Source organism: Macaca thibetana, chromosome 1 (assembly GCF_024542745.1).
Source record: "Macaca thibetana thibetana isolate TM-01 chromosome 1, ASM2454274v1, whole genome shotgun sequence".
NCBI classification, from domain to species: Eukaryota; Metazoa; Chordata; class Mammalia; order Primates; family Cercopithecidae; genus Macaca; species Macaca thibetana.
In genome coordinates, this window is record NC_065578.1 from 131,671,672 (window position 1) to 131,699,262 (window position 27,591).

General features: G+C 39.6%; 1 protein-coding gene across 2 annotated transcripts in view; it reads right to left on the reverse strand.

The window, feature by feature from the left end:
- Positions 1–27,591, reverse strand: part of AIM2 (absent in melanoma 2) — a 130,766-nt gene that overhangs the window by 41,587 nt on the left and 61,588 nt on the right. The window contains exons 2-3 of one of the 2 annotated variants that reach the window (XM_050758408.1): positions 24,182–24,243; positions 22,906–23,044 (exon numbers count right to left, since the gene is read on the reverse strand). The gene's annotated coding sequence lies outside the window, so the exon portion shown is untranslated. Of the gene's footprint in view, positions 1–22,905; positions 23,215–24,181; positions 24,244–27,591 lie in introns of those variants that run through there. The other variant, XM_050758398.1, reaches the window with a different exon arrangement.

The window sequence follows — 27,591 nt, forward strand, 5'->3', positions numbered from 1 at the left end:
GGATGAAGCCCTTTCACATACGTATTTCATGTAATTTTAATAATAAAATTAGGTAATATCTCCCCAAATTTCATAAATGAATAAATTAGAAGGAATTAGAAACAGAGGCTTCTAACTCTAAGGTGAATTATTGCCCCCTGGGCCATAGCTACATCTTCCCACTCTTTATTCCTTCCAGTCCCCTCACCTCCCAGCCTGCAACCCAAAATCATTATCTTTAGGAAATTCTCACCACATGTGGACACACATAGTTTCACAGTCATAATGAAGTATAGAATTGTGCTAAGAACAGAGAGATAGTACAAGATAGTACAGGTAATTATACAGTAGGCAATCCAAGTGAGAATGGATTTTGGAACCAGAATGCCTGGGCTCACATCCTCATTTCTCCACTTAACTAAGTTATCTGAGTAATCCTGGTCAAGTCCCTTCCCCTTCTATGTTTAAATTTTCTTATCTATCAAATGGAGATAATAGCAGTACCTATTTAATGAAATTGTTGTGAGGATCACATAAGTTAATGTACATGAAACACTTAGACGAATGCTTGTTATATGACACAAACTATAAGTATTAATTCACATTACCAAATCAGTAAATCAATTTTCTAACTCAAGAATTGCAGGCACTGAAACCACTCAGCCACAAAGGAGAAATAAAGTGAAACTCAATGCCATTCTGAGACAGTGTTACATTCCCAGGAAGGGTCTTCTTCATTTTTTTCATTTTGTCCATCTCCAGACAATTTATGAAAATACATTTAAAAAAATCTCTATAGTATAGTTCAGAGTTGAGTCAGAATAAGCAATTTCTACCATGAATTCAGATATCTTAAGCCTACCAGCTAATGCTAGCTCATAGCTGAAGACCTTTCACATATCCAGTAATGATCATTTAAATATCTTAAATCCATCAGTGTAGATATCCAAATCCTTTTGAGACGGAATTTTTTCACATTGAACTTTCATCTCGCCATGGAAAAGATCAACCACTAAGAGACACACAATCTACAGATTATGTGCCCAAGTTTCTTCATATTGGCGGCACAAGCCAGGCACTGTGCTGGCCCTGAGAAATACAACAGAGAGCTATACAGACAGCCCCTTACCTCACAGAGCTGAAAAATCGAGAGTCGTGTGTGCTTTCCAACAGTTGTCACTAACCATATATGACTATTTCAATTCAAAATTAATTAAAATTAAATATTAATAAAAGTAAAAATGTATTTCTTCAGTCATGCTAGCCACATTCCAAGTGTTTCATAGTCATATGTGCTTAGTGGCTACTGTACTGGACAACAGAGATATAGAATATTTCCAGCATTATGAAAAGTTCTATTGTGTATTGCTGACCTAGAGAAAGATGAAAATAAGTACAGAGGCAATGAGAATACAGTATGAAAATGCTATGATGGAAAAAGACGGGATGCTGAAGGAAAAATCTATAAAGTCAGACTTGGTAGGAGATAGGGACTAGAGAAAAATTCCTGGAGTTAGTGACATCTAAGCTGAGACTGTTTGTTTAACAAACATCTTCTGAGCATGTGCCATACTCCATATATACCATGTGCTGGAGATACAGGAAAGAATAAACAAAGACTCTTTCTGATAGAGCTTTAGTGGAGGAAGATAAGAAACAACCACACTCCTGAGATAATTTCTGGTTATGATGAGTACTATGGAGAAAAAAAACAGGATGACAAAAAGAGGCTACTTCAATCCACTGAAAAGGTAGGACTCAGTTGAGTCTGAGAGTCTTAAAAACATAGTGGCACAAGCTTCAAGGTTGTGTGACTTTTTTTTCCATCACTGCTCAGTCACCTTGAGAAAGTTCAAGAAAGTCAGACTGTTGGGGTCTTCTAACAGTAGAATGGTGGGTCCGTAGAATTAAGAATATGGCAAGGGTTATTAACACCCTGGACCATGAAATTCAACTTTAACAGAAAAGGCAGTGAAGGCAGGTGGACTAATACACACTGAGAAAATAGACAGGTCGAAAACTGCAGATCTGAATGGGGCAAGAGGAAACAAAGGGCAGGGACAACTGGCCACAGGATTGAAAGGACAGTCAGAGCCAGGTAGGCAATAGTTAGAGAGCAAAATGTTCAAATTTTACTCTTCAGAGAAGAAAAGTTCCAGGGAGTGGCCACAGAACTGGGTGGACAAAATAGACCAGAGGTGAAAGCAACGCAGGTGAAAATGCACACATGTGAGATTGTGACTTGCCCCTTAAGGCACAACTCAGGATTCAATCCACAACGTCACCATAGACCTACTTTATTTTTTTCCCTCCCAAAGACTACTAGACCTATCACATCACTCTGTGCCCATTTCAGGGAACAACTTTTCTGTTTTCAAGTCACCTGCTTGGATTGAAAGCAGGAACATAACTACATCTCCTAATGGGCTGGTGTCTGCTCAGATCAGCAACCAAGTACCCAAATTCCCCAGCTGGAATTGATTCTCCTTGATAGAGGATGCCCTACAGCTCTAGGATCCTCCCATGTTACCAGCAAAAGCCAGAGGATCACTTAATCTTGGCTTTCAGGCCTAACCTTACCTCTAAAAACAAGATCAGCCCAAGAAAAGGGAGACTCATTTAAAGAGCAGCAAGAAAATCCCCCAGCCTCAAATAATTCCCCCAACTGGGTTTACATTTGCACATTGGCTTTAATAACTGCCTTCTCTGGCCTTAAAAAAAATTGAGAGCAAAATGTCATTCTTACTCCCAGCCTTATCCCCTCATTTTAGCTTTTACCACGGGAATCGTTTGTGCTTCAGCCAAGGCTGTACAGTCTGCAATCAAATTAGGACCCTGACACCATGCCCACAATAAGTGAACTGACAGATAAAACCTGGCAAAATCATCATGCAAAGTAAACTTTCCAGAAACATGGTCTGCCCTTTCTCTACCTTATAATGCTTAGGGTATTCCTACTCACACTTCCAGACCTTGCTCTTTTGACTCTCCATGTTAATGAAGACTTTCCCAACCCTTAGCCACCTTCACCTATAAAACACTCTCTCCTATATGACACTACTATTTCTCTACTGCAACTTTAAAAAGATCTATCTGGCCTCCTTATAAAACCATTTGTGAACAAGGGAAATTTTTTTTAAGTTCATCTTTATTTTTCTGGTTCTTCTGTAATATCTAATACATCAAATGCATGTAATGAATATTTTTGGTAGAAAAGAAGAAAAAGCAGGACCAAGGGAAAGAGGGAGGAAGGAAAGAAAGAGTGCATGAAATCAGGAAGGAGAGGAACAATGGGTCAGTTGGAGAGAAATGATGAAATTCTAGATGTTCCTATTACAAAAGGTGGAGGCAGGAATAAGTAGAGAAGTGGCTATGAAACCCATTCTGAACCTAAGCCTGCATTAGTCTCTAGGGTCTAGAAAGTCTATAATGTTCCTTTACAACAATTGAATCTGCATTCCTGTGTCCTTTGTCTTACATTTTCCTGTAGAGGAAAGCAAAGCTTAGTGGAGAGGAGGCTAAAGTCAAAGACCTGGTTCTTGGTTGTGTGGCTAGTTGGTCCTGTAACCCCAAATGAACCACTTAAACCCCCGAATCTCAGTGTCAGCAGGCTAGTCATATCTGCTCTATGTTCTTTTGGGGAAGTTCAAGTGAGATAATGGAAGTGAAAAATCTTTGTAAAATCTAAAGGGCACTGAGAATGGATGAAATTACTGTCACTGGATTTACATCTACATGGCTCCCAGATCTACCATCCCCTAGGCCAAAGTATAGATTCAGTTGACCCAGGGTCTCATCTACATACACAACAAGAAGTACACCTTGCTTTCATCATAGGTATGTTAGACAACATCACATATACTCATATGATATGGTTTGGCTCTGTGTCCCCACCCAAGACTCACCTTGAATTGTAATAAGCCCCACGTGTTGTAGGAGGGACCTGGTAGGAGGTAACTGGGCATTGCGGGGTGGTTTCTCCATGCTGTTCCCATGATAGTGAGTGGGTTCTCATGAGATCTGATGGTTTTATGTGTCTGGTATTTCCCCTTCTGGCACTCACTCTCTCTCCTGCTGCCCTGAGAAGGGGTGCCTTCTGCCTAGATTGTAAATTTCCTGAGGCCTCCCCAGCCATGCAGAACTGTGAGTCAATTAAACCTCTTTTCTTTACAAATTACCCAGTCTCGAGTATTTCTTCATAGCAGCGTGAGAATGAACTAATACGGTAAATTGGTACTGGGATAGTGGGGCACTGCTGTAAAGACACCCGAAAATGTAGAAGCGACTTTGGAACTGGGTAACAGACAGAGGTTAGAACAGTTTGGAGAGCTCAGAAGACAAGAAGATGTGGAAAAGTTTGAAACTTGCTAGAGACTTGTTGAACGGTTTTGACCAAAATGCTGATAGTGATATGGACAATGAAATTCAGACTGAGGCAGTCTCAGATAGAGATGAATAACTTCTTGGGAGCTGGAGCAAACATCACTCTTGCTATGCTTCAGTAAAGAAACTGGCAGCATTTTGCCCCTGCCCTAGAGATCTGTGGAACTTTGAACTTAAGAGAGATGATTTAGGGTATCTAGTGGAAGAAATTTCTAAGTGGCAATGTGTTCAAGAGGGAGCAGATCATAAAAGTTTGGAAAATTTGCAGCCTGACAATGTAGTGGAAAAGAAAAACCCATTTCCTGGGAAGAAAATCATGCCAGCTGCAGAAATTTGCATAAGTAATGAGAAGGCAAATGTTAATCACCAAGTAAATGGGGAAAATGTCTCCAGGGCATGTCAGAGACCTATATAGCAGCCCCTCCCATGGTGGGGCTCGGTGGCCTAGGAGGGAAAAATCACTTCCTGGTCTGGGACCAGGTGCCCCCTGCTCTATGCAGCCTTGGGAAACAGTGCACTGCATCCCAGCTTCTTCAACTCCTGCTGTGGCTAAAAGGGGCCAATGTATAGCTCAATCCAGTGCTTCAGAGGGTGCAAGCTCCAAGCCTTCCACGTGGTGTTGGGCCTGCAGTTATGCAGAAGACAAGAATTGAGGTTTGGGAACTTCTGCCTAGATTTCAGAGGATGTATGGAAATGCCTGCATGTCCAGGCAGAGGTGTGCTGCAGGGGCAAAGCCCTCATGGAGAACCTCTGCTAGGGCAGTGTGGAAGGGAAATATGAAATAGGAGCCCCTACACTGAGTCCCCACTGGGGCACTGTCTAGTGGAGCTGTGAGAAGAAGGCCACTGTCCTCCAGTCCCCAGGAAGTAGATCCACAAACAGCTTGCCCCAAGTGCCTGGAAAAGCAGCAGACACTCAACACCAGCCCGTGAAAACATCCAGGAGGGGAGCTGTACCCTGCAAAGTCACAGGGGCAGAGCTGCCCAAAGCCATGGGAGGCCACCTCTTGCATCAGCATGCCCTGAATGTGAGACACGGAGTCAAAGGAGATCATTTGGGGGCTTTAAGATTTGACTGCCCCACTGGATTTTGGCCTTGCATGGGGCCTGTAGTCGCTTCTTTTTGGCCAATTTCTCCCATTTGGAATGAGTGTATTTACTCAATACCTATACCCCCATTGAATCTAAGAAGTAACTAACTTGCTTTTGGTTTTACAGGCTCATAGGGAGATGGGACTTGCCTTGTCTCAGATGAGACTTTGGACTTGGACTTTTGGGTTAATGCTGAAATGACTTAAGACTTTGGGGGACTGTTGGAAGGGCATGATTGTGTTTTGAAATGTGAGGACATGAGATTTGGGAGGGGCTAGGGGTGGGAAGTTATAGTTTGCCTCTGGGTCCCCACCCAAATCTCATCTTAAATTGTAATAATTCCCACATGTCGTGGGAGGCACCCAGTGGCAGATAATTGGATCATGGGAGTGGTTTCCCCTATGCTGTTCTCATGAGATCTGGTAGTTTTATATTCTTCCGGCATTTTCCCTGCTGGCGCTCATTCTGTCTCCTGACACCCTGTGAAGAAATGAATCCACCATGATTATAAGTTTTCTGAGGCTTCCCCAGCCATGCAGAACTGTGAGTAAATTAAACCTCTTTCCTTTATAAATTACCCAATCTTGGATATTTCTTCATAGCAGTGTGAGAACAGGATAATACATCATAGTTTTCACAATTCCCACATATTTTTTTTTTTTTTTGCATCTACTATGTTGGTATGGGTTCACAATATTCCTCAGCTTAGTGTTCATCTCAGAAAGACAGTCAGTCACAGCAGCAAAACCTGCTCTAGGTCAATCTGGAGAGACACCCATCTCCTCTTTCCACCTCACCAAGACAGGAATTAGAACAAGGGTAGGTGGAGGAAGATTTTCATAGTCCTCAACCCATTGCTTTTGGATCTAGGCCTGACATACATGAGCAAGGTGACTGAAATAATCATTTTCCTTATTTTTAGGGTGGCGCTTACCATTGACTAGAATACAAGACAGATACACTCACTCCTGAGTCTTCCCTTTTTCCACTGCCTTGCACACCTCTCCTTTCTTCTCACTTTCACTTCCATAGCCTTCCTGAATAACAAATCTGCAATAGAAAAGGAAATTCTAGGGGGAGTTTCCTCCTTTCTGTTTCTGACAAATCACTTTTCTCTCCCAAATTCGCCCATGCCAGCCAAAGGAGGATGTAAGCAGATTTAAAAAGTAATTGCAGGAGCTGTTTTAGAACCTCATTAAGTAATGGGGTTTGGCATAAATCTGTCTGGCTATTATTTTCCCCCAGGATGGGTCATCCCAAATTTTCTGATCCAGTAAGCAGAAATAACAGGAAAAACCTACACTATATATATATATATATATATATATTTTCACTTTCCCCAAGTAGGTGGTATGGTCTCTGTAAACTGGGGTATTTGAAAACTAATGCTGAATATAAGGATGCCAATATTAGGGGCTAAATGTCAGAAGATCTGAAAAGCCCATGAGAAGAAGATGGAAAGAGACTATCCCAGGGTAGGGGAAATGGGGGCAGAGCCACGGTGACAAGAGGGCTTCTCCCCTGATAATGAAGCAATCTGGCATCATGGCTGCAGGCATGGACTCCGAACCCACACTGCCCACAGCAGCAGCCATAAGCCACACGTAGCTCTCAAACATCCTAAATGTGCAACTAAGGAACTGAATTTTATATTGTATTTAGTTTTAATTTAAAACTCATATTCAATTCAGTTACTGAAAATAAGTATGACTGAAATAAATTAAATATGTAAACCTTCATTTCCAACTAAATTCTATGAAATCTAAATACTAACGAAATATTTCTGATTAAAATTTATCATTCAAATTAAGATGTGCTGTAAGATTAAAATACACACCAGACTTCAAAGACTTAATACAAAAAATGTAAAATGTCTTATTAGTGATTTTTATAGTGATTACATGTTGAAGTGATAATATTTTGGATATATTGGGCTTAATCAGACATATTAAATTGACTTCATTTGTCTCTTTCTACTTTTTTGAGGTAGCTACTGGAAAATTTTAAATCATACATGTGCTTGCATTATATTTTTATTGGACAATGCTTTTCTGGAGCATGGAATACATGGGTTCAAATTTCATTTCTACCACTTTCTAGCTAGGAGATGTGCTCAAATGTGTTTTCTGGTCCTTTTATGAAAAGTGGACCAATAATAGTACCTACGACATAGAGCTGGTGTGAAATATAAGTGAATTATGTGTCACAGGATGTTTCAGGGGTTGTTTCACCAGCCAGAAACCCCAGTGGCCTGTGGCACCTTTGCCTGAGTTTTGCTGGGGTCTGCTGGGCTCATTCCACATACTCAGCCTGGCAGGCTGTGCTTGGCCTGCACTACCAGCCCAGATCCCATGCCTGCCAAAGGTCAGCCAGGCATAAAGCAGCAAGGGGTGTGTGAGCAAGCAAGTGTAGGGTCCAGCCACTGCACACAGCCAGGCACTCCAGCTGCTACGGCAGGGCAGGCAGCTTCAGGCGCCAGCATAGGCACTGGCTCCATGTGAGGCTACAGCTGGACCAGAAGTACTGCAAGCAGTTTCTGTCACAAGCACTGGTGCCTGGACAAGGGGAATGCAGTAGCATCCAAAAGCTTCCAGATGCCAGAAACCACAGACCTCCAAAGAGGGTGTTATAGCCCTCGTCCATGGAGCCCCTCGGTCTGGGCCACAGTTCTTCTTTCTCATAGCCTGCAACATGGTGAGCGGGGGCCATGTTTCTGCCTTGTTTGTGTTACAGCTATTTCAGTCCTACCATTCAGTGGTCCTGAGTTCTTGCCCCATGTCCAGGAAGAATGAAGTAAGTGGACAACTGGAGGGTGAGCAAGGTGGAGAGGAGCTTTACTGAGTGATGGAACATCTTTTGGGAGACCCAAAGTGGGTAGCTCCTATATACAGGCAAGTCATCCCGATGAGTGTCCCACTCTCAGCAGACAGTAGACCCGGAGTGAGTAGTTCCTATCTGCAGGCACGTTGTCCTGATGAGTTGAGGAGACCTGAAGTGGGTAGCTCCTTCCGCAGCTAGTAATCCCAATGTCTATGTGAGTCTAGCTGAATCTGTGGTTTTTATGTGCTCAGAAGAGAGAAAGTGTGTGGCTATTCGTCCATGGGTGGTCATAGGCGGGCCCGGAAAAAACACCATAATTTCTCACTCCAGGCTGCAGACTCCACCCAAGACTGACAGCCTGGCCCCCATACTTTGGGACATCCTTGGTTTGAAGGTGGGGCTTCACTGGGGACCTACCCCTTTCTGACTGGGAGCCTGTCTTTCTTCTGTCTCCATCAATCATGTCCACAAGCACCCAGGCTGTTCATGGCAAGGTCACGACAGTGCCTGGACTCAGCTACAACTTTGCTCCACATTGGAGCAGGTGCTAGGTGCAGGGAGAGGCCAGGGAGTAAGAGCAGGCACTTCTGAGACTGCAGGGGAAGGGGAGGCTTCCAAACCCCCAAAAGCACAGCAGTGCTGGGTCCAGAGCTGCAGCTGGGTGGCTGCAGCCATGCCCAGGGAGCACAGGTCTTCCACTCTACCAACTCAGAGGCAGGCAGGGCTCCCACCTGTTCCTGGCTCCCACAGGCTCTGTGGAGCGCACAGGTCCAGCCACGCATCCCCCACAATAGCCAGCATCTTCACAGTGGCTGCTCTAGACAGGCTGCCACTGCTATCACATGTAAGTGTGTAATTCATGAATAGTTCATGTCACATGGTGTGCTCAATATATGTTACCTATTATTATGCTTATAGCTATCATGTTTGTGGGAACAGCAAGAAACCAGAAAAGGACTGTGAAATGTGAGAAAGAAAAAAATTTTCTCTTTCTTCTGAAAGCCTTGTAGAAAATATCCATTCAGATCTGGGTGGAAAATGCCTGAGGCCTTGCTCCCAGGGCATGCAGCTGCACACTAGGACACCACTGACATCCCCTCACGGGCTGTGGATCAGAACATTCTCTGTCTCCTGCATACTTTCCCACAAAATCCCAAAAGGCACAACTAATGAAAGGTTGTCCTGATAAAATTTAGAAAGTGATATTAGTAAAAATGTGGCACTGAATCACAAGCGTGAAAGCTCTCTGCCACAACTAGCCTTATACCTTTCAGAAAGTCCTTAGTTTCTCTGGATTCTGTTTCCTCATCAATTAAGTAGAGATAATAGGAAGTGCTATTATGAGGATTAAATAAGATGGCAGGGTAGAGAGAGCTCTGTAAACTACATAGTACTGTGCCAATGCCAATACCTTTTATTTTAGAATGATTACTGCAGGGTTAGCTTTCTTTCTGGACAAAACATATAGATGTTTCTATAAGATTATTTCCAGAGATCATGAAGACCTGCCAGTCTTCCAAACTTTCTCTAAACTGGTCTGTGGCAAAGTAGTCAAATCCTATGCTGTAGAAAGTTCCAATAATCATTTGGGAAACAAAAATGCAAGAGACATCCAATTTAGGGATAAACTAGTAACTCGCCATCATCTATTAACATCTTGTCACTTTAGAGCTTGCAGTGACCTGATAAGTCTTCGAGGAAATGAGGCACAGTTTAGGTAGATTTTCATTTATTCTTTTACTCTTTAAATCAACAGATGTACACGTGTGTGTGTGTGTGTGTGTGTGTGTGTGTGCGTGCGTGTGTGATATGGCATGTTACTGAAATAAGAATTACTAAAGCAGGATAAGAAAAATGGAGCAGGACTGCAAGGGGAGTGGATGATGTGATTTCAATTGGGTAGTCAGCTATGTCTCCTTGAGAAGGTACCATTTAAGCAAAGACCTGAAGGAGTTGACTATACAGCCACCTGGGGAAGAATGTTGCAGAAAGAGGAAAAAACTCTTGTGAAAACTCTAGAACAAGAGCACACCCATGACTAAATGGAATTGAAACAAAAAAATATGAAATATAAATGAAACAAAAAGCTGGTTCTTTGAAAAGATAAATAAAATTGATAGACCATTAGCAAGATTAACCAAGAAAAGAAGAAAATCCAAATAAGCTCAGTAAGAAATGAAATGGGAGATATTACAACTGATACCACGGAAATATGAAAGATCATTCAAGGCTACTATGAACACCTTTATGTGTATAAACTAGAAAGCCTGGAAGAGATGGATAAATTCCTGGAAAGATGTAACTCTCCTAGCTTAAATCAGGAACAATTAGATACCCTGAACAGACCAATAACAACCAGCAAGATTGAAGTGGTAATTTAAAAATTACCAATGAAAAAAGTTCAGGACCAGACAGATTCACAGCAAAATTCTACCAGACATTCAAAGAAGATTTGGGACCAACCCTACTGACACTATTCCACATTACAGAGAAAGAGGGAACCCTCCCTAATTCATTCTATGAAGCCAGTATCACTCTGATGACAAAACCAGGAAAGGACACAACAAAAAAAGAAAACTACAGACCTAATATCCCCAATGAACACAGATCCTAAAATCCTTAACAGAATACTAGCTAACCAAATCCAACAACATATCAAAAAAGTAGTCCACCATGATCAAGTGGGTTTCACACCAGGATGGAGGGATGGAGGGATGGTTTATCATATGCAAGTCAAGAAATGTGATCAAAAACAAAAATCACATGATCATCTCAATAGATGTGGAAAAAGCATTCAACAAAATCCAGCATCCCTTTATAATTAAAACTTAGCAAAATTGGCCTACAATGGACATACCTCAATATAATAAAAGCCATCTATAACAAATCTACAGCCAACACAATACTGAATGGGGAAAAGTTGAAAGTATTCCCTCTGAGAACTGGAACAAGACAAGGATGCCCACTTTCACCACCTCTCTTCAACACAGTACTGGAAGTCCTAGCCAGAGCAATCAGACAAGAAAAAGAAATAAAGAGCATCCAAATCAGAAAACAGGAAGTCAAACAGTAGCTGTTTGTGGTGATATCAAAATTTAACTAGAAAACCCTAAAGACTCCTCCAGAAAGCTCCTAGAACTGATGAAATAATTCAGCAAAGTTTCTGGATACAAAATTAATGCACACAAATCAGTAGCTTTTCTATATATCAACAGTGACCAAACTGAGAATCAAATCAAAAATGCAACCCCCTTTACAATAGCTGCAAAATAAAATAAAATAAAATAACATAAAATAAAATACTTGGGAATATACCTAACCAAGGAAGTGAAAGACCTCTACAAGGAAAACTACAAAACACTGCTGAAAGAAATCACAGACGACACACACAAATGGAAACACATCCCATGCTCAGGGATGGGTAGAATTAATATTATGAAAATGACCATACTGCCAAAAGCAATCAACAAATTCAATGCAATTCCCATCAAGATACCACCACCATCCTTCACAGAATTAGAAAAAACAATTCTAAAATTCATATGGGACCAAAAAATAGCTCACATAGCCTAAGCAAGACTAAGTAAAAAGAACAAATCTGAAGGCATCATGTTATCTGATTTCAAACTATACTAAAAGGCCATAGTCACCAAAATAGCACACCAGTACAGCATACTCTACTGGTATAAAAATAGGCACATAGACCACTGGAACAGACTAGAGAACCCAGAAATAAGCCCAAATACTTACGGTCAACTGATCTTCAACAAAGCAAACAAAAACGTAAAGTGGGGAAAAGACACCCTATTCAACAAATGGTACTGGGCTAATTGGCTAGCTACATGCAGGAACAATGAAACTGGATCCTCATCTCTCACCTTATACAAAAATCAACTCAAGATGGATTAAGGACTGAAATCTAAGACCTGAAACTATAAAAATTCTAGAAGATAACATTGGAAAAAACCCTTCTAGACATTGCCTTAGGCAAGAATTTCATGATTAAGAACCCAAAAGCAAATGCAATAAAAACAAAGATCAATAGGTGGGATTTAATTAAACTAAAGGACCTTTGCACAGCAAAAGGAACAGTCAGCAGAGTAAATAGACAACCCACAGAGTGGGAAAATAATCTTCACAATCTATACAACCGACAAAGTACTAATATCCAGAATCTACAATCAACTCAAACAAATCAACAAGAAAAAAAAATTCCATCAAAAAGTGGGATAAGGATATGAATCGATAATTCTCAAAAGAAAATATACAAATGGCCAACAAACATGAAAAAATGCTCAACATCACTAATGATCAGGGAAATGCAAATCAAAACCACAATGTGACATCACCTGACTCCTGAAAGAATGGCCATAATCAAAAAAAAAAAAGAAAAAATAGTAGATGTTGGCATGGAAGCAGTGAACAGGGAACACTTCTACACTGCTGGTGGGAATGTAAACTAGTACAACCACTATGGAAAACAGCATGGAGATTCCTTAAAGAACTAAAAGTAGAACTACCACTTGATTCAGCAATCCCACTACTGGGTATCTACCCAGAAGAAAAGAAGTCATTACATGAAAAAGATACTTGTACACGCATGTTTATAGCAGCACAATTTGCAATTGCAAAAACGTGGAACCAACCCAAATGCCCATTAACCAATGAGTGGATGAAGAAACTGTAGTATATATACACAATGGAATACTACTCAGCCTTAAAAAAGGAATGAATTAATTGCATTCACGGCAACCCGGATGAGATTGGAGACTATTATTCTCAGAGAAGACCAAGACCATGGTCCACATAAAACCTCCCTTAGGAGCCATCCTATGGCATCTCATTTTGAGAAAAAATATCTGTGCTATCATCAAACTTTTGGGTGTGCAGGTTATCTGACCACAGTCAGACTGATTTTTTATATTAGAAGCACTATTAGGTACAAGAGGCCCAAATTCTATTTTCTTTAGACCCTCTAGCTGTGCCATTGGTATACCACGGTCTATGGACCTCAAAATGCCATTAAAAAAATTAAGCAGATTTCAAAGAAAAAAAATCTTAGACCATCAGCCAACCTATTGCCAGAGTGTGAGAAGCTGATGGAAATGACTTGATAAGAACAATCAGTACCTTTAATAAACTATGCTACCCAAAGTCTGCTTGACTAAAATCAGTTAGAAAAATATGTGTTCCTTCTCTATTTCCTGCCCCTCTAGATTACAGAAATGGTATCTGCACCAAGCAGACAACTGAGATCAAACCCTTCACTGCACACATATTAATTTTTTTAGTGGCTAAAGTATCATCTGTTCACAGTCCTCTCTTTTGTACATAGGTTCAGAAGTTAGAATGTCTAGAGCACATCAGAGAAGGGTTTGGGGTAGGGTGAGAGTATGGGACCCTTGCAACATCACATTCCATTTACCATTTAGGGAATTTACATACTTGCACTAATGTGCTATAGGTGAGGGTAAAGGCAGGTAGAGCTCTAATAACAACGCTTATTGGGGATGGCTTTCTTCTAATTTAGTATTTAGCATCTACAACGAACAGTAAGTAGGATAAGAATCATCTTCATTAGACAAAACCGCCCTAGTTAAATACCAGCTCACAAAAACAACCACAGCAGGAACAGATAGGATTGGGTAAAAAAATCTGTTCTTTGACCTCAAATTAGACCAACAGTTATTCTAATAGCAAAGTGAATAGGAATTAGGCCAAGGACAGTCCACATCTTCTTTGGAAGGTTCTGGGTATGTATAGCCTTGTTCAAGAAGGCTAATATAACCTGGCGTAGGGTTTATTAAAAAGCATTACAAAGGAAAGCAAAATAGACGTCGTTGTTACTTAAAACTAGTTAGGTGGTGGTTGCACAACATTGTGAATGTACTAAATGCCACAGAATTGCTCACTTTAAAATGGTTCCTTTTATATTACGTGGGTTTCACCTCAATTAACAAGAGAGAAAGAGAACTTGCTCCTGAACAGTTACACGAAAAAACTACATCTGTAAGCAATTTACTTGTACTTTAAGAAAATGACTTGTCCCCACAGAGTTTATGACAGGACTTATGAAACAAAAATCAAAGAAAGTATATATAAAGATGGGCCTTAAAAAAATATTTTTTTAGATGAAAGCAAACATAGAAAAAGAAGGATAATATAAAATAAATAAGATGGGGCCAGGTGCAGTGCCTCACTTTGGGAGGCCAAGGCCGAGGTGGGTGGATCGCTTGAGGCCAGGAGTTTGAGGCCTGGCCAATATGTTGAAACTCTGTCTCTTAAAAAAAAAAGAGATAGATAGATAGATAGATAGATAGATAGATAGATAGATAGATAGATTTATATTTATATTTATATATGTATTAGCCAGGCATGCTGGTGGGCACCTGTAAACCCAGCCACTTGGGAGTTTGAGGCTCAAGAAGCACTTGAACCTAGGAGGCAGAGGGTGCAGTGAGCCAAGATTGCCCCACTGCACTCCAGCCTGGGTGACAGAGCGAGAATCTGACTCAAAAAATAAAAAAAGAAAAATAAATAAATAAACAAGATGGTAACACCAAATCTAAATATATCAATTACCCTGATATGTATAAATTAAACTTGCCAGTTAAAACACAATGTCAGACTGGAATAAGACACACTCCAGTTCCTACGCTATTTACAAAAGACATTCCTAAAGCATGAAAATACTCACGGATTGAAAACAAAGGAATGAGAAAAGATACATCAGCCAAATACTAACCAAAACACAGCTAGTATAGCTATATTAATAATAATCAAAGAAGACTTTAAGACAAATAGCTTCATTAAAGACAGCATTTCTATGCAATGATTAAACATTAGTCACTAAAGCAATATAACAATTCTAAACTTGCATGCACCTCATTAAACAGACTTAACAGATACAAACAAAAATTGAGAGACCTCAAGGAATAAATGGACAAATCCACCATGAGAGTGGGAGACTACAACACTCTTATTTCAGTAAGGTATAATTCAAGTAGCCAAAAAGGCAAAAATATAGGAGTCGAAGAATACAATTAACAACTTTGATCTGATGGAATATTTATTATATACTCAACAGGTCTATAAAAGATGTCACAATAAATTTCAAAGAATAGTTATCATATGAATCTAATTTGTTCCCTAAACCCTAGGAATTTAGCCATGGCTATGGGAAAAGTCGGGTCCAATCTTAAATGAAAAGAAATAAATTTTCTGACACCTAATGGACTACAGGAAATAGAAGTTAAAATATGTAACATAAAAATGTTCAAAGTCACATTTCTTGAATATGGAGTTTATGGAATGAGAGTTTATCTACTAGATATTTTTAACTGTAAGAATAGTGTTTTCAGAATATAGTTCTATACTCTGATGTTTCAAACCTAATATATATATGTATATATACATGTGTATATATGTATGTATACATATATATGTGTGTGTGTGCATATATATATATATATTTTTTTTTTTTTTTTGAGATGGAGTCTCACTCTGTCACCCAGGCTGGAGTGCAGTGGCGCGATCTCAGCTCACTGAAAGCTCTGCCTCCCGGGTTCACGCCATTCTCCTGCCTCAGCCTCCCAAGTGGCTGGGACTACAGGTGCCCGCCACCACACCTGGCTAATCTTTTGTATTTTTAGTAAAGATGGAGTTTCACCGTGTTAACCAGGATGGTCTCGATCTCCTAACCTCATGATCCACCCACCTCGGCCTCCTAAAGTGCTGGGATTACAGGTATGAGCCACTGTGCCCGGCCCAAACCTAATATTACATGATAGGCATTTTGTCATATCATTGTTATCTTTTATTTAGGAACTCCTCCCCAGGCCCTACATTTCTCTCTCCTTCAGCCAGAAATCAAAAGACCTCTTCTAAATATAAATTTATGTCAATTAAGATACCTGGAAACCAACACACCCAGAAAGTTATAATTCCTTTTAGACTTCATCTGGGTCAACCCCTTCAACAATATATTTTAATTCCTGATGCAGCCAAATTTACTTTCTTTTGTTAAGGTCTCAGTTGTAGTGAAATAAAAGATGACTTCTATACTTTCAGTTAACTGAGGGTTTAAAATCAGACTACCTACAGCTTTTTCTTTTCTGGAATATAGTCAATACCAGCCCTCGTTTCCATCACAGAAACCCATAACTACTATTTCCTCCTAATTTTCTGATTAGAAACTGGTTCTCGGACCTTTTACTAGAAAACTTCCCACAGGACTTACCTCACCGGAATCTCCTTCCACAGCAGCCTAGTCCTTAAGTCAGAGCTTCAGGGATGACCATGTGTTTTGATAGGGTAGGAACATGTATCAGATAGAGTTCTTTATTGAATAATGGTGGGACATGATAAGAAGTTTTGAAAGTTAGCCAGGAAGAAGTGCTACTAGCTATTTGCACTTAGAAACTTGACTAGCTCTTACTGTTTAACTGTGTGCTAATCCCTGGGAAAGAGAAGGCACAAGTGTTACAGGATTTTAAGGCTCCTCCCATTAAAATTCTTAGCTTTCTGTTTCCTTTTTCTGACTAGCCTGAACAGTTTTTCTCCTATTAGCTTGAGAGTTCAGCCAAAGATTATTGTATGTGTAGAGAAATGAAAGCAAAGAGCTCTTCCTTTGTGTCCCAGATTTCAAGGGAGTTCACAGCTTAAAGTAGTGGACAAGAGACAGTGTAATGGAAAGAACTCAAGTCAAAGCAAAGGAAACACCCCAAACAGCTGGTCAGTATGAGGGACTATGCTGAGGAGTCATGAGGTATTAAGCCAACAGAATGGAAATAAGGGGAAAACACACGAGCACAAAGGGTTTCAAATGGAAGAGGAAAACTGAGCCTGGGAGAAGGCAGCAGCTTGAGCTAATTAGAACAACTGTGGCCTTGGGTTTAGTGGGAAAGGGTCCAATAAAGTGACCAGTCCTGCTTGGAAAACGCCCGTGTACCTCCAGTCTTCTAAAGTCACTTGGGAACGGGCATGATGGCTCACGCCTGTAATCCCAACACTTTGGGAGGCCAAGGCGAATCACTTGAGGCCAGGAGTTTGAGACCAGCCTGGCCACCATGGCAAAACCCTGTATCTACAAAAAAAATTAGACAGGCATGATGGCATATGCTTGTAATCTTAGCTACTCAGAAGGCTGAGGCACAAGAATCACTTGAACCCAGGAGGTGGAGGTTTCAAAGAGCCAAGATCGTGCTACTGCACTACAGCCTGGGTGACACAGGGAGACCCTGTGAAGAAAAAAAAAAAAAAAAAAAAAGTAAAGTCACTTGGCATTAGAATTCTTCTGAAATTGTATTAAGGTCCCCTGAATGCTACAGGGAGAAAAATCAAGAAGGAAAAGGTACTGAATTTTTTTTAAGTTGCAGAAAAAGAAAGTTACCTGAGTACGGAAGAAAAAAAAAATGGATTTGACTATCAAGTAATTTTTTGTGTGATTTTAGTGAGAGTTGTTTCAGAAATGAATGAGAAAAATGAGTAAGTGGCCAGAAAATGGCAATAGCCTGTATAGACTGTAGTTAGCAGAAATTTAGCTGTCAAGGGAAGAACAGAGATAGGACAAAACATCTTGCAAGGCTGTGTAGTAGCAGAAAAAAGTTATTTTAAAAACGGAGGAGACAGGTGCATTTGTGTGCGCAGGAGAGAGAAAAACACAGAGAGAGGCTGAAGGCCAAGAGTCAACAAAAAGTTCACACAGAATGAGGCTAAAAAAAGATCAGATTAGGATTCTAGAGGTATTAAGAAAACATGTGCTCTGGAGAAAAGGTAAAATTAACTTTAAGGAAGAAAAACACCCCCCGCAACAGGGCAGAAGAGGTGGGAAGATAGGAAAAATAATAATATATCAAATATAACAAATAAATTTTATATCCAAGATTTTTCTATAAAACAGAGAAGCACCAGGCTATCCAGTAATATATGGTTTTTCCAGGAGGCTATGCATTAAGTAAAGTATAATTATTGACTCTTTCTCCTAAATTAGTGAATTATTCTTTGGACAAGGAAAAAATATGAAGGACATAGAAGTTCAAGAGCAATCATTCAGGCTCAGAGCGTTTAAGATAAAATGGTTAAAAATACAAAAGAAAAGGAAAACAGGTGAGGCCATGTTTACCTCACTAGATTTCTGGATCAGGATGACATTTTAGGCACAGCTTTGAATTTCACTCACTCACACACACACAAACACACACACCCTTCCCCATGCAGTGTCTTGTTTCATTTTGTTTCCTGCTTTATTACAAAAAAATTCAAATTTAAATCTGACAGAATAAGATAAATTATATACCCATCACTTAGGTGCAATAAATGTTAACATTTTGCCTTAACTGCAAAATTACATGTATGTGTCCCTGTATAAATTTATTAATGAAGCATGTGAAACCGGGTTAGATATCATGATATTTAACCACTAACTACATCAGCATACATCTCCTAAACTAAGAAAAATCTCTTATACAGCCTCAATACCTTTATCATACCCAGAAACATTATCAAAAATACCTGATATCCCCCAACATCCAGGCCATACTCAAATTTCCCAAAATGAACAACAAACACATCTGTAGTTAGCTTTTTCAAACTAGAATCCAATCAAGGCTTATGCACTGCATTTAGTTGTTTTACATCTTTTGCTAATTTTAAACCAGAATAAAACAAAGCACAGACTGTGCTTTTGTATCCCCATGACATGGGCATGTTAAAGAGTCTCAAACAACAGCTTTATAAAATTACCACATTCCTGATTTGTTGTATCTCATAGCATTGTTTAACACATACCTGTGTCTCCTGTACTCCTTATGTATTGGGAATCTGAACAAACGTCTTGATCACACACAGATAAAACATTTGAGGTAAGGGTGCTTCAAAGGCAGTGCTGTTACTTCATAATGCATTACCTCAGGAGGCACACAATGTCAAGCTGTCCACTATCAGTGAGGCGTAGTTTCATGATGACAGTTTTATTTTAAAGGGTACTTCACCCATTATAAAGAGCAAATATATGTAGGGTGGTAATGAGGTGTCATCCAAATATTCTATTTCCTAAAAAGTTTTTACCTAACGGTTCCAAACTTCATTGAAAATTCTTTCCTGAACCAACTATTTCAGGATATCAAAATGGTGACTTGTACTGGTATTATTCCTTCTACATTTATTTGCTGAGAATCTTCTGCAATGCTCACAGAGCTCGTCCTTTAAAACGCAATACAGTTGTTATTTGGGCTGTTCACCGATATTCTGGTGTTTGGGGTTTTTTCCCCCCTTCTGCATACATAACGGGTGTATTAATCAGTTTTTGCATCGGTAACAAACAATCCAGAATCTTAGTTGCATATAATGACACAGATCTCTCGCTCACAGCTCTGTGATTTGGCTGAGGCCCAGCTGTGGCTCTGGTGTGCTTTGCTCCAGTCCCTCGTTTGGCATTACATATCTCTCACACCAGAACTCCAAATAAAGAAGCAATGGCTCCTGAGGATCTGCTCCTCTTTTACTGGATGGTTTGAGTGCCAAAGAGTAAAAGCATGAGACGCCTTCCTAAGTGAGGATGACATGAATCAGAACGCTTGTAACCCCAGGAGAGACACTCAGTGAAAGTGAAAAATACACTTCAGTTTTGAGCCACTAAGATTTTGAGGTTGTTTGTTACTGCAGCATAACCTAGCTATCCTGACAAATACAAACAGGGAGCAGCTTAATTATTTCCTTTTAATTACTAATTTTCAGAGTAAGGAGTTGGTGTACTGATAACCTCTACTGTGGCAAATAATCTTACATTTTATCTTTCCCTTTTTCCCTTTTTTGAATGTCATTTTGGACTTGGACATTTTTATTAATATGATCAATCACAAACATTATTTTTTTGATGCTCATATTGTCCCAAACTCAGTCAGTGACAGCCCCTTCAAGCTGTATCCTTTTGTCAAGACCCCAATTGTTCTCTCGAAACTCCCTGATACAATAAGAGATCTTAAAATCACTGTAAATATTCTCTGTCTGAAACCTAGAATCTGCCAGTTCTATAAGGAGCCCTAGTTCTTTTTAGAGAATGGTATTTTAGAAAACAATACCTGAATGTCAGGTGTGCTCAATACTACCGGATCATAATGGTTTCTAAGTTCTTTCATTGGACAGAGTGGATAAAGCATTTATTTTCATTCTCTCCCCCACCCTATGTGTGCGTCTGTGTGTATGTGTGTGTGTTCCACTCTCTGTCTTTCTCTGTTTCCCTATCCCTCTCTCTTTCTTTTTCTCCACACGTGCACACTCACACATACAGAGAGAGAGAGACTTATAGAATATATGCAGATAAATTAGAGATACATTATACAGATTAATTATATTGCATATAATACATGATAAACATTATATAGATTATGTGTAGCATTATGTTATACACAATCTTATGTTCATACTAATATTTACAACTTAGATTTGATTTTATAGAGTTATTCCCCCTCCTAATTTCTTTGTTTCTGTATTTGTTTCTTTTCTCACACATTGGAAACACTGGATCCTGATGTTATTAACCTCTTTATTTATTTGCTTTATTCTAGAACATCCATAAAATAATTTCAAAATTATAATATCAAGAATTAAAACTATTGGGTTAAGTTTAAGATTTCCTTGAGTACTTTTCATCCTGAAAAATTGTGCCACCAAAAGTTGTATAGTAAAAGATCCACTGAATATAATTCCTTTTATTGTACAGTCATGTTATGTATTAGATATGCAATTCAGTCAATTTTTTAGCTTTTAATTAGGAAGACAAGACGTGCAATTTTTCTTACACAAGCATCCTAGGGCAGCTTGTTCTCTTGCCCTTCTGTGATTGCCTGTGTCATTATCACAGCTATTGTTCTGTCTTTGCTCCTAAACTGTCCTCTCAGGCCACAGAGCTGGCTGTCAAAAATGTTAAGCACTAAGTATTCTTATTCCAATTGATGAAAATCCTTCATCATTATAACCCTTGAACCAGATCTAGGAGATTGGATTAGCATGTGTAAAACTGCCATTGAGGGGAAAGCACTCAACTGCAAGGAAGATAAAAATCAATGGAGAAATGGAGAAGGAGAAGGAATTACAGCTCCACAGAAAAGGCTAGAGCCCAGCTGTGACTGTTGGAAGGAAAGGCTGGTTATGGACATCCAGCGCTGTAAATACATTCTAGAGAAGGCTGAAGGAGTCAGAAGGCATGATCAACTGTGTTCCAGTCAAACAGAAGCTCAAACAGAAGGAAATGCATTTACCCCACAACAGACAAACAACACTAGCAACAACTGATTCTTATTTAGCAATTACTCTTGCAATAATTTACTTCTACTAGGTCATTTAATCCCTTTGATAAATGTATGCGGTAAGTCCTATGATTGTTCCTATTTTACCAGTGAAGAAACTGAGGTAGAGAGAAATATTTAACTTAACCAACCTCCTAAAGATTGTAAGTGGCAGAGCCAAGATTCAAACCCAGAGATTCTCAGCCAGAATCCAGCACATCATAGCAAGATCTTTCCCCAAGAGCAAGATATTCAGCTGTGGAAAGCTAAAGAATTATTCAAGACAAATGAGTTCTCTATTGCCTGCATAAACTGGCGATGGGAAGCATTGAGGGAGCCCTCAAAAACCATGTTTTCAATTCCATTTAAGCCACTTAATCCCTAGGTAACTGTAGAGTAATTTTTATTTAGAAGCCATCATCTTACCCAATACTACTGCTCAAATAACACACTGTGACAATCGTTTTAGGTACAAACACTACTTGATCATATTATGAGTGTATCTGTGAACACAATTTATATAAAAGCATAAATGGGAAAATTATAAGATCTCAGAGTCCAGTTTGATGTGCTTTTGTAAGCATTGTTTTTCTAAATTTTTGGTTTTTTTTTTTTTACTTATTTTGTGTGTGTAATTTTGATCTCCTTCAACACCTGCACTCTCAGTTTTCTCTCCTAAGTATCTATACCTAGGCTCCCAGCACACAGCTTAGTTTCGGGTAAAAACCGCTCTGAGAGCATCCTGTGCCAATGTTATAGATCAGGTAATGACTGCAGGGTGCTCCACTCCAATGAAAAGCTGACATTTCAAGGGCACTCTGCCAACTGGAAAGTCAGAAATAAACAAGAAACTGATCCTATGGATGCAATGTGGTGAGAAAGTATCCTTTCTCTTGGCTCTCAATTTAAAATATTGTCACTGAAACTCAAAGCCTTTACTGTTTATACCTTTTTCCACTTCCAGCACAGGAGTTTAAGCCCTGTGAACATCTGTCCTTGATTTCTACCCAGCTTCTTGGTTATTCCCATGCACTCAAATCAAACAGAAAAATAAAATAAATTAATGAAATAATCATTACTCCTCTGTTCTCTTGCTCTTTGTTGATTTCATTATTCATTTGAAGATATGATTGTAGAGAAAGCAGAAAGAATCTGGGGAAAGAAGGTGAAGAGTAAAGGGTACAGATCAAGAAAAAAGGCCAGGAGATCTCAATTTGCAGAACACAGAGTCATCTCAGGAGAAAGTTTAGTAATATCAGTAGTTGCATTAATCTCAGTGACACTAGTTGCTATATCAACCAAAAATCCCAATGGCTTAACACTAAAAAAAGAATGTTTTGCTCACATTCCAGTCGGATGTAAGTGCTCCTGGTTTGGTGGCTCTCTTCCAAGCAGTGACTCAGACACAGTTTCCATCATTTCTCTGGCCATCTATCTTCAAGATTTGTTTGCCAATATTGCCACTGGCATCAATATCCAGTAAGCTGACAAGAAAAAGAGAGCGGAGAAAGAGCATCTGCTTTTTAACCACCCCGGCCTATAAAAGATGCGTCACAGCCACGCCCATGCCATTGGCTTCCATTCCCAACTAGAAGCAAGTAAGTCTGAAAGCAGTGGCCCCTGGATGGGAAGCATGACTTGCTGGTGTAAAGTTAGCTCTCCAGACCACAATTGCTCTAGGAGGATTACTCGGGACACAGTCCTAGGAGCCATTTGTTCAGAAAAACAATGGCACTGAGAAGGAATGCAAAGGAACAAAGATCAAAGGCTGCCATCTATCAAAGTCCTCAGTTCTTGGCAGAACAAACCAGCCTGAGACAAAATTGTGAAGTCACCTGCAGAAGGCCTTTCCTCTCTTCTTTATGCCTTGCTCCTCTCAGGTGTTCTCTTGATAGGCATTTACTGTTTTCATGGTGACCCCAAGTTCTTTGGGCCACCCTATTTAGTGGCAATTCTGACCAATTCTCTCCAGACATTGCTAGGTGACTGGTTAGTCAAGAGTTTAGATGTCTACAGTTGTGTTGAGCCCTGTCTTTGATAACATTTGCATCTTAATGTTCCTAAATCAATTAAGCTGAGGCTATAAAAACTTTGGTCTCCATGAAAATGATTTATTCATTTCATCATGGTCTAATTCAGGAGAAATATGACAGGCAGAGAATCCTTTGGAAATCCCTCAAGTCACTCAAGGCTCCTATTATGCAGGAGTAAAGTCAACCCACAAATGAAACACTAAAACTAATAAAATCTCTGTCATTATCATAGTTATTTATAGCTGACAAGCCCTTTAATATTTACATACGAATAAAAACACCATTATAAAAAAAATACTCTCTGCATTTCCCTGATGAGAAAACTGAGACTTGGATAATCTAAATTGCTTTCCTAAAGTCACAAGACCACAAGGAGTAGGCTAAAGGCTGAAGCCAAGAGACCTTAACTCGTAATTCAGTGCTTTGTCATAATTCTGAGGGAAGTTGGCCCTTTCTTGTGATATCCAATATTTCTAAGGTATTTAGAAGTCTGTATCTTTCAAATTACTTCAAGCTAAAAGTATCCTGTCATTCTCTTTTCCAACTTCGTCGTATATCTGAGATTCATTTCCTTGTTTTCTCTATTACCTCAGTCTGTGTTCAGATGTTCTTCTTTCTTCATCTGTAAATGTTTTCTGATAGTTAAGTATCTGGGAAAAAAGATTCATAGTTTGGCAAAAGTTAGATGGCTGATATTAGTGCATTTGCTTCACAATCCACAGAAAGCTGCCCAGATTTATTGCTGTACATCCTTTCCACCCACCCACCAATCCTCGCCAACCTGCAACAAGCGGTGTTTCACACTTTCCATTCTTTTTAAATCACAACAGCTAACTGAACAAGTGCTAAACCACAGTGTTGGAAGGTAGCAGGAAAGCAAGTAAAGGCCTACGACCTGCCATGTAAAGTCAAAAGAAGACTGTAGTTATAAACAAGATATGACTAGATTTTTCTCTCAAATACCCATGCAAATTCACTCTATTACACAGCAGGGCTGGGGTATATTTGCCACTAAGTATGCTAAGGAGAAAATCTACCTCATTTACTCCATTTTCCCAGATTCTCTATTTTGCTCAAGACACTGTTCCATTCTCATTCCATATCTGTCTCTTTCTCACACCCCTAACTCCTTTCAATTACTCCCTCATAATCTCTGTCCTCCCTTTCATTTCTGTCTTCTAGAAATTCTTACCTAATTATTAATGCATGTTCCTAATATTTCTGCTCATTGCTTCCTCTCAAAACTTACCATATTACATCTCTCTTTTTTTTTAAATGATATTTTGTCATAGTAAAACTGAGAATGAGCTTCTAGAGTTTGCTTGGCAGACTACAAGCAAAATTCAGCCTGCAATGCAGTTTGATATGGACTCCAAGCTGAAACTACTTTTTACATTCTCAAAGAATTGTAAATAAAAACAAATAGTAATATTCGACAGTGACGAATATTACTCGTAATATTCGTCGGAAAGACGCAGAACACCCAAAATATTGCTCTCTGGTCCTTTATGGAAAAAGTGTCCTAGCCCCTGTTCTAGACTATGTAAAACCTCTGGTCTCTCATCTATTCCCATCCTTTGTAATCTTTACTATTCTTTGGAATGCTCTCCCCAGTTTATTTACTAAAGTAGAGGACACAGTGTTATAGGGCAGCCAGATGCAAACAGGAACTGAAACACAAGGCTTCTAATATTTTTCTTCATGTGGCATGACAATTATTAGAAGAGTTAAAAATCTTTTATTTCAATTTTCTGTTTTGAGAGTAACGTATTTTTGGTTACAGAGAAAAACCCCTGAGATCACAGCCTTGACCTTCTCAATGTTTCAGAGGTCCATTGGAGAACCACCAGCACACTTCTCTCCCCAGCCCAGGAGAGCAGGAGGAAAGCAGGTGAGATGGTGATGACATAGGAGGCAGCAAGAAGGTTATGCAGGAGAAAAGTCTGAATAATTTATCTTCCAGGTGCATCTTAGGTGGCGGCAACAGATCTTTCCAAACCACATCAAGCTAGAAACTGATTTTGTTATTTTTCCCACATTCGATTGATGCCTCCTCTCTGCTTTTGACTCCCCTGTTAGCAGGCTGAGGTGCAACTGGAGAGGTAAAGTGTCTGGGAGGCAGCGATAGCGGTGTCCCCAGGGAACAGGCTATTGGCGTGCTGGTTGTGCTGCCAAGCCTGACTGCTTCTCTGAGACAAGTATCAGAGCCAGAGTATGTTGTAAGTTGGTAACAGCATATTCTGGGAAAGCCTCCACTAAAAATCGTGACCATTATGAGAGGAAATATGCTCCCAGTCGGCAAAACAGTATGAAAGTAAAATAACAGATAAGCAACAATACACTGGAACATGCTTTATAGCAAAGACCTACCTAATAGTAGGCACATATCAGCTGTAGAACAAGCTAAATTCACATGCTTAGCCAGAGGCTGTGAGCTTAGATTTAGGAGATAAATATAAAAACAGTAATACCATCAAGGGAACGACCCTTGCAGGCCCACACCATTGCTCCCTACTAGAATGTAAGTCCATATAGTGATTTTCATTTTTTAATAAACATTTATTGAGCCTATGTGAACTGTTATATTTTAATCTAAAGCTGAGACAGGGTAAGTCACTTGTTAAGAGCCACATGGTTATAAATGACAATACAAAGAATTAGAGGGCCAGGGAAAGCCAGAGAGAGAAAGAGAACAGATGAATTTAGACAGATGTGGCTTTGACTGTCAAATCTGCTTCTTAGAAGCTATGAAATTTTGCGCAAGTTACTCACTTCTCTGAGCCTTAGTTTTCCCATTTCTAATGTGGGAACAATATCTACTTTTCATGGACTTTGTGAGGATTAGAAGCTGTTTTTCTAATGTGAATGGTTCATGGCTGACCCTTTAGAGAAAAGAGGACAGAGAGAGGAAGGTGTGTAAGTAGAAAGTAAGTAGGAAATGCAGGGTAAGGTTGGTCTGCGTGTCAAGGCACCAGAATTTCAGGTAGGGTTACATCCAGATTCCCATGACCTTTGTGGACAAGAGATTAGAAGCATGCAGTTCTTACAGTCAGTCCTGCTGTGACTATAAGAATTCATGGCTACAAAAAACACTTCCATTCTAGGGCCAGGAATTCTGAGCAAAACATTTGCAAGTCAGCCTACTCCAATCTATTGCTTGATGGCCATTCTAGACCCTCGAAAACTGTGTGCAAAGGAATGTTCTTTCATTTCTGCCTCTAACTTGAATCTCTTGTTTTCTGACATTCTCAGCTTTTCAAAAGCCTTCAGAACACATCCGTGTGATGAGAGCTATTTCCTTTCTGAGAATGGGAGTCAGGGAAGGAAGAAAGGAAACAAAGAGGAAAATGTCAAGACTAAACTGCCACTAGCCTGGGAGTCTCCACCCATTTCCTGCACTGTGGCCACTGCTATAGGTAGCTACCAGGTAATATCTCTTCCTCCAGTTTGCAAAGTCTCTGGTGTTATCAGTTATAAACATGTAACCTAAAATTGATAGAATTACTTTGGAAAGCAAGAAAGCATACCCTGGTGAAACTGAAGAGGAATATAAACTATGACTCAGCAATCCAATCCCGCGTGTATAATCTGAAATTGCTTGCTCTAGGAGATATGAAATTATTCCAACAGCATTGTTTATAATAGACAAAAAACCTGGGAAAAAAAGCCTGTATGTCCATCAAAGTCAGAATGCATTAATAAATTGTGTTATACTCACACCATGGAGCATTATACATTAATGAAAATAAACTTGTATATTTAAGAACATGGATAAACCTCAAAACACAATGGTAAAGGGGCCAAAAACAACTCATATAAGAATATGTTTCCACTTATATAAAGTTTAAAAAGCAAAACAAAGTAATATATTATTTGGGGATAGCTATATGTGAAATTAAACTATAAACAAGACAGGGGATGATTGGTTACCCATCCCTAGGGACTGAGAAAGAATGCAATTGATGAGGTTCACCCGAGAGTCTTCAAAGAACTGGTGA